We start from the raw sequence: 8,524 nt of genomic DNA on the forward strand, positions 1-8,524 counted from the left end.
GGTCCTTTGGTGTCAAAATCCTAGGAACACTTTGCACTGTACCCACCAGACACACCATTGGGGGGCCTGAAGGGAATAGGGCCGCCCACATGGGGGGTTGGTAGGGGAAAGTGACAAGGTGGAAAAGGAGTTGGGTGGTGACTCTCAAGAGGAGAGGTCACCGGGTAGGAGCTGGTCTCCTTGAGTACTAGGTGGCAGACGTTGGTCTGGGCCATATAGGAGCTGGAACCCCAGTCGCTGGGGATCGTGTCAAGGGGCACGGACTGCCGAGGAGGGCAGCCGGCGGCTTTGAGCCATCACCGGGCAGGGGCCAGGGTACGACGGGGTCCGTGGACCCTTGGCCGGGAAGTAGCTTCATGCGTCCCGGTAATTTACCCGATGGGGGTGAAGACTTCAAGATTCATCCCCAACCCACTCCAAAATTGGGGTATTAGCGCATCGATGGGATAGGACTTTCCCAAACTACAGTCCAAAGAAATCCCGAGCGTGAACCCTGAGAGCAAGCTCACTCCATTAGCCATATGGGTGAGTGGGACCCGAATAGTTCCAAACTTGAGGGTCCAATAGTGAGAAGGTGCCACGAAAATGCCACAGGCTAACAGCAACACCAAGGACACGGATCCCAGTGTGCTCCCTCCATGCTGCAGCGGTGCTCAGAATTCTAGTTTACAAGCTGTCGGTGTTATTATTCTTGGACTGAGTGAGTAAGCTGAAAAAGCCCTTTGCCTCTTCGCAACGGCACCCTGTCACTGACACCTAACGGGTCCCGGGGCACAAACCCCCTACCCACAGAGAGGTTAAAACATCCTGCTGCTACACCATCACCACCGGGCTCCCCCCTCCCCAACAGCAGCGGTGGTATTCCACATTACCACGCACCGTGGGTGGCGTCACGAACTTCCAATTCCCCCTGTACATAGTTACCCCCCTTTAAATCGAGTGGCCTCACGACCCCCAGGTCCGGAGACCCCTCGAGCCACCGCAGATCCGGATCCGAGCAGGCCGGCTGCTGGCATGAGGGCGGCACACCTGCATGCTGCTGCCTCAGTGTGAAGAGGAGTGCCACAACAAAGGAGCCTGCATGCTGATGCCCAAGTGTAATAGAAGCTCCACTCTAGTAGCAGAGGTGTTTGGGCTCTGATCTCTGAGTGTGAATAGGAGCGCTATACTAGAGGAGCATGGAGGCTGATGCCCCAGTGTGAATAGGAGCGCTATACTAGAGGAGCATGGAGGCTGATGCCCCAGTGTGAATAGGAGCGCTATACCAGAGGAGCATGGAGGCTGATGCCCCAGTGTGAATAGGAGCGCTATACTAGAGGAGCATGGAGGCTGATGCCCCAGTGTGAATAGGAGCGCTATACCAGAGGAGCATGGAGGCTGATGCCCCAGTGTGAATAGGAGCGCTGTACTAGAGGAGCATGGAGGCTGATGCCCCAGTGTGAATAGGAGCGCTGTACTAGAGGAGCATGGAGGCTGATGCCCCAGTGTGAATAGGAGCGCTGTACTAGAGGAGCATGGAGGCTGATGCCCCAGTGTGAATAGGAGCGCTATACTAGAGGAGCATAGAGGCTGATGCCCCAGTGTGAATAGGAGCGCTATACTAGAGGAGCATGGAGGCTGATGCCCCAGTGTGAATAGGAGCGCTATACTAGAGGAGCATGGAGGCTGATGCCCCAGTGTGAATAGGAGCGCTATACTAGAGGAGCATGGAGGCTGATGCCCCAGTGTGAAGAGGAGCGCTATACTAGAGGAGCATGGAGGCTGATGCCCCAGTGTGAATAGGAGCGCTATACTAGAGGAGCATGGAGGCTGATGCCCCAGTGTGAATAGGAGCGCTATACTAGAGGAGCATGGAGGCTGATGCCCCAGTGTGAATAGGAGCGCTATACCAGAGGAGCATGGAGGCTGATGCCCCAGTGTGAATAGAAGCGCTATACTAGAGGAGCATGGAGGCTGATGCCCCAGTGTGAATAGGAGCGCTATACTAGAGGAGCATGGAGGCTGATGCCTGAGTGTGAATAGGAGCGCTATACTAGAGGAGCATGGAGGCTGATGCCTGAGTGTGAATAGGAGCGCTATACTAGAGGAGCATGGAGGCTGATGCCCCAGTGTGAATAGGAGCGCTATACTGGAGAAGCATGGAGGCTGATGCCCCAGTGTGAATAGGAGTGCTATACTAGAGGAGCATGGAGGCTGATGCCCCAGTGTGAATAGGAGCGCTATACTAGAGGAGCATGGAGGCTGATGCCTGAGTGTGAATAGGAGCGCTATACTGGAGAAGCATGGAGGCTGATGCCTGAGTATGAATAGGAGCGCTGTACTAGAGGAGCATGGAGGCTGATGCCTGAGTGTGAATAGGAGCGCTATACTGGAGAAGCATGGAGGCTGATGCCTGAGTATGAATAGGAGCGCTGTACTAGAGGAGCATGGAGGCTGATGCCTGAGTGTGAATAGGAGCGCTGTACTAGAGGAGCATAGAGGCTGATGCCTGAGGAGCAGTTGTTGAACCATCACCAGGGGCCAGTACATCTTGTTAGTTATGAATAAACATTCCCTGCTGCTTCAGGGTCTCAGATTTACATTCTAATAAGTGTAAACTTTGCACCAGACACTGCATTGTCATGTGATATAAAACCACTTAGTTCAGCCCTCCCTGTGAGAAGCCGCGGGATATGTGCTCTGTGCTATATACTGTGCTATATACCGCGTCTCACAGGGGTGGATATGTCGCGGGCGGAGGAGGGGACGCTGCGCTCACCCACTGCTCGGGTCCGGCTACTGCTGCTGCTGCTGCTGCTGCTCGGTGGTGGCTCGAGCGGTGGGCCGGATCCCGGGGACTCGAGCGGCGTTCCTCGCCCGTGAGTGAAAGGGGGTGGTTTGGGTTTAGGGATATTGTCCGTGACGCCACCCATGGTTGTGGTGAGGTTGTGACACCACCGCTGCTCTGGACGGGGATCCCGGGAGCGGTGACAGGGAGCAGCTCGGATGTTGGTTCTCCCCTCCGTGGGTAGGGGGGTTGGTTGTCCCGGGGCCCGGTGAGGGGTAGGGATGGATGGCAGGCGGGTTACGGGGCCTGGTGAGGTGCAGGGTCGTGGGGGCAGCGCTGTGCCGCACGGCACGGTGGTACTCACTCAGCCAATGATGAATGTGTCGCGGGCGGAGGAGAGGAGACGCTGCGCTCTCCCACTGCTCGGGTCCGGCTGCTGCTGCTGCTGCTCGGTGGTGGCTCGAGCGGTGGGCCGGATCCCGGGGACTCGAGCGGCGTTCCTCGCCTGTGAGTGAAAAGGGGGATGGTTTTGGGAATTTATTGTCCGTGACGCCACCCACGGTTGTGGTGAGGTTGTGACACCACCGCTGCTCTGGACGGGCATCCCGAGAGCGATGACAGGGAGCAGCTTGGATGTTGTTTCTCTCCTCCGTGGGTAGGGGGTTGGTTGTCCCGGGGCCCGGTGAGGGGTAGGGATGGACGGCAGGCGGGTTACGGGGCCTGGCGAGGTGCAGGGTCGCGGGGGCAGCGCTGTGCCGCACGGCACGGTGGTACTCACTCAGCCAGTAATTCACACAGAGTCTCTGGTCAAACAAACGGCTGGATGGACGGGTCCCATAGGCGGCTGCGGTGTTTTTCCCCTGACCCCAGGTTGGTAATGTAAGTCCTTTCCTGCACCTTCCGTACGCTCCTCCTGCGCTCTGGTTTCCAGCGGGCTCCCCGGTTCGGTACCGGCGGGCCACCGCCCAGCCCCAGCTACATACGGCTCCACCAGATTGTCTTCCCGGCTCCCTCAGACGGCCACTACCGTCTGCCTGACTGCTACACGAGGGCCCTAGGCTCCAACCTAGGCCCCAGTCTGCGTCTGCCTCTCTGCAGACCTCCTCTCTCTTCCTCTGCCTGGACTTGTCTGGACCTGCTTCCTGCCTCAGGCCAGCCAGACTCCTGGGTGGGCGTCTCCTTCTGCCTGACTCCGCCCACCTGGTGTGTCTGTCTGAACCCGAGGAAGAAATCAGGTCTCACTGGGGATGTCTGTGTGAACTGCTGGGGGTGGGGGTGTGTGCGTGTTGTTACCTGTGGCCCCTGGCTTGTCCAGGGCGCCACATTCCCCCTTAGTAAAATGCAGACCGTCCGCGGACTGCCCGTCCATCACCGGTTTTATTTTCACAAACTGAAAAAGAGTAAAAGAATGGTAAAACATGTAAACAAGCATTTTTCAATCTTCCCACATCGGGAGGCATAACACTTCAACCGTTGCAACAGCAATAAAACACTTTTAATAACGGCAACGGAATGGGTCCTTCAGTCACCCACCCAAATAACCTGGCCCTGATGCTGCCCCTAAGAAGTGGGCAGCACCCCTTGACCCCAGTCCAGGAACGGGCCCAGATTCCTTAACGGGATGGGTGCTTCGCTGCCGTTGCGGCCGGGCGGACTGCCAGTGCCGTCGTAATCTCTGTCGCGGCCAGGCGGACTGCCGGGGCCGTCATATTCAGCGGTGCGGCCGGGATGGAAGCCGGGACCGGTGGCAGGGCGGTGACAAAGGTAAGGCCTGGGGACCCCAGGTCTGGGCCCTCCCTCACAGACGCTACGAGCTCCGCTACCGGTGACAGGGGTAACGGGTCGGTCGGGGCGTTGGCCGCGGGCACTGAGGTTTCAGCGGTGCCGGACGGACGGGACATCTCGTGCAGCGGTGCTCCAGGAACCAAATACTTGCAGAGTCCTGGCGTCCCTGCTTCCACAGCCGCGGTTCACATGCGGCCGGACGCCATCCGCCCCCCCTTAGTGTCTCTCTGGCACCTCCTCTACAGGGGCGGGGTTTTGGCTTTCGCGCCTCTACTGCTCGAGGAGACGCTCGAGCGGGGACTTTTCGCGCCCAAAATGGCGGCTTCTGAAAATTTTCGGCCGGACACCTCCGGCGGTCACAAGGCGCACCTCTACCAGACGGCAGAGCGGTAAGATCCTGTTCGTGATGCCAAGTTGTCGCGGGCGGAGGAGGGGACGCTGCGCTCTCCCACTGTTCGGGTCCGGCTGCTGCTGCTGCTCGGTGGTGGCTCGAGCGGTGGGCCGAATCCCGGGGACTCGAGCGGCGTTCCTCGCCCGTGAGTGAAAAGGGGGATGGTTTTGGGGATTTATTGTCCGTGACGCCACCCACGGTTGCGTTGAGGTTGTGACACCACCGCTGCTCTGGACGGGGATCCCGGGAGCGATGACAGGGAGCAGCTCGGATGTTGGTTCTCCCCTCCGTGGGTAGGGGGGTTGGTTGTCCCGGGGCCAGGTGAGGGGTAGGGATGGATGTCAGGCGGGTTACGGGGCCTGGTGAGGTGCAGGGTTGCGGGGGCAGCGCTGTGCCGCATGGCACGGTGGTACTCACTCAGCCAATGATGAATGCAAAGTCTCCGGTACAACAAACGGCTGGATGGACGGGTCCCAAAGACGGCTGCGGTAGCTCTCCCGGCAGGTTGATGGTGACTGCCTTTCCCTGCACCTGTGTTTTGTGTACGGTTCCAATGGGTTCCCACCGGTAACCCGCTCCCCAGCTTGGATGGGTGCTGAAGGAGCCCCTTTTGCCCGCTGGCTCTGGCCCTGGGAACTGTAGCCTTGGCGGTGACTGTGTTTCCCTCTACGGTTTGAGCTGTTGCCTTCAATCGGGTCTTGGCTGCTGGGAAACCCCGGAGGTTCCCTTCGCTAACGGATTTGACCAATTCCACGGCGACTCCTAGCCTGGTTGGGGTCTGTAAGCCCTGCCGGATGGTGCTGGCTTCTGTTTGTTCACCAGTCCAGTACATCCGGGCCACCGCCCGTCCACGGTCCATACGGCTCACTCCAATCGGCCTCTCCTGCAGACAGTCACCACCGTCTGCCAACCTTGCTGTTCCGTCCGGGCCACATACCTGGACGCTGTCAGCCTGCTCCTCAGCTACCACTTCACTTCCCTCCTCAAACTCAACTCCAAAACTCACTGACTCCTTTTCCTGCCTCCAGGACTGTGAACTCCTCGGTGGGCGGGACCAACTGCCTGGCCCACCCCCTGGTGTGGACACCAGCCCCTGGAGGAAGGCAACAAGGATTTTGTGTTTGGCTTTGGTGTGCCTAACCGGGGTGTGGGGTGTGTGGGTGTAGTACCTGTGACGACCTGGCTTGTCTAGGGCACCACAGATATTTCTCGTGAATTGCAGATGCTTCATTGTAATTGGTACTGTTAATACTAGAATCAGGACTATGGTATTATATGTGGAGAATGTTATATTTCGGCCCACCGTGGTTTCACTGTTTATATTGTGCAACCAGTGACTGAGTAATGGCTTCCTTCCGCTGCCACCAATTTATGTGAGGAGTGTCTACAATCATGGACTTAATAAACCTCTTTTTTATTACAGTTATAGGTTTTTTTTATTCCAAGTAGTGTTATTGTTATAGGCTCTTTATTGTAAGAAAAACTAATAACTGCCTGCACTAAATGAGTTCAGATAAGCTGACCTTATGACAGTTTCCACCAGCAGAATAGTGAGTGCAGCTCTGGAGTATAATACAGGATGTAACTCGGGATCAGTACAGGATCAGTAATGTAATGTATTTACACAGCGACTGCACCAGCAGAATAGTGAGTGCAGCTCTGGAGTATAATTCAGGTATGCAGCTCAGGATTAGTACAGGATCAGTAATGTATGTACACAGTGACTGCACCAGCAGAATAGTGAGTGCAGCTCTGGTGTATAATACAAAATGTAACACAGGATCAGTAATGTAATGTACGGTATGTACACAGTGACTGCACCAGCAGAATAGTGAGCGCAGCTCTGGAGTATAATACAGGGGGTAACTCAGGATCAGTACAGGATCAGCAATGTAATGTATGTACACAGTGACTGCACCAGCAGAATAGTGAGTTCAGCTCTGGAGTATAATACAGGATGTAACTCAGGATCAGTAATGTAATGTATGTACACAGTGACTGCACCAGCAGAATAGTGAGTGCAGCTCTGGAGTATAATACAGGAGGTAACTCAGGATCAGTACAGGATAAGTAATGTAATGTATGTACACAGTGACTGCACCAGCAGAATAGTGAGTGCAGCTCTGGTGTATAATACAAGATGTAACACAGGATCAGTAATGTAATGTACGGTATGTACACAGTTACTGCACCAGCAGAATAGTGAGCGCAGCTCTGGAGTATAATACAGGAGGTAACTCAGGATCAGTAATGTAATATATGTACACAGTGATTGCACTAGCAGAATAGTAAGCGCAGCTCTGGAGTATAATTCAGGTATGCAGCTCAGGATTAGTACAGGATCAGTAATGCAATGTATGTACACAGTGACTGCACCAGCAGAATAGTGAGTGCAGCTCTGGAGTATAATACAGGCGGTAACTCAGGATCAGTACAGGATAAGTAATGTAATGTATGTACACAGTGACTGCACCAGCAGAATAGTGAGTGCAGCTCTGGTGTATAATACAAGATGTAACACAGGATCAGTAATGTAATGTACGGTATGTACACAGTGACTGCACCAGCAGAATAGTGAGTGCAGCTCTGGAGTATAATACAGGAGGTAACTCAGGATCAGTACATAATCAGTAATGTAATGTATGTACACAGCAACTGCACCAGCAGAATAGTGAGTGCAGCTCTGGAGTATAATTCAGGTATGCAGCTCAGGATTAGTACAGGATCAGTAATGCAATGTATGTACACAGCGACTGCACCAGCAGAATAGTGAGTGCTGCTCTAGAGTATAATTCAGGTATGCAGCTCAGGATCAGTAATGTATGTACACAGTGACTGCACCAGCAGAATAGTGAGTGCAGCTCTGGTGTATAATACAAGATGTAACACAGGATCAGTAATGTAATGTACGGTATGTACACAGTGACTGCACCAGCAGAATAGTGAGTGCAGCTCTGGAGTATAATACAGGAGGTAACTCAGGATCAGTAATGTAATGTATGTACACAGTGATTGCACTAGCAGAATAGTAAGCGCAGCTCTGGAGTATAATTCAGGTATGCAGCTCAGGATTAGTACAGGATCAGTAATGCAATGTATGTACACAGTGACTGCACCAGCAGAATAGTGAGCGCAGCTCTGGAGTATAATACAGGGGGTAACTCAGGATCAGTACAGGATCAGCAATGTAATGTATGTACACAGTGACTGCACCAGCAGAATAGTGAGTGCAGCTCTGGAGTATAATACAGGAGGTAACTCAGGATCAGTACAGGATAAGTAATGTAATGTATGTACACAGTGACTGCACCAGCAGAATAGTGAGCGCAGCTCTGGAGTATAATACAGGGGGTAACTCAGGATCAGTAATGTAATGTATGTACACAGTGACTGCACCAGCAGAATAGTGAGTGCAGCTCTGGAGTATAATACAGGAGGTAACTCAGGATCAGTACAGGATAAGTAATGTAATGTATGTACACAGTGACTGCACCAGCAGAATAGTGAGCGCAGCTCTGGAGTATAATACAGGGGGTAACTCAGGATCAGTAATGTAATGTATGTACACAGTGATTGCACTA

The sequence above is a fragment of the Anomaloglossus baeobatrachus genome, chromosome 5 (assembly GCF_048569485.1).
Source record: "Anomaloglossus baeobatrachus isolate aAnoBae1 chromosome 5, aAnoBae1.hap1, whole genome shotgun sequence".
In the NCBI taxonomy this organism is placed as follows: domain Eukaryota; kingdom Metazoa; phylum Chordata; class Amphibia; order Anura; family Aromobatidae; genus Anomaloglossus; species Anomaloglossus baeobatrachus.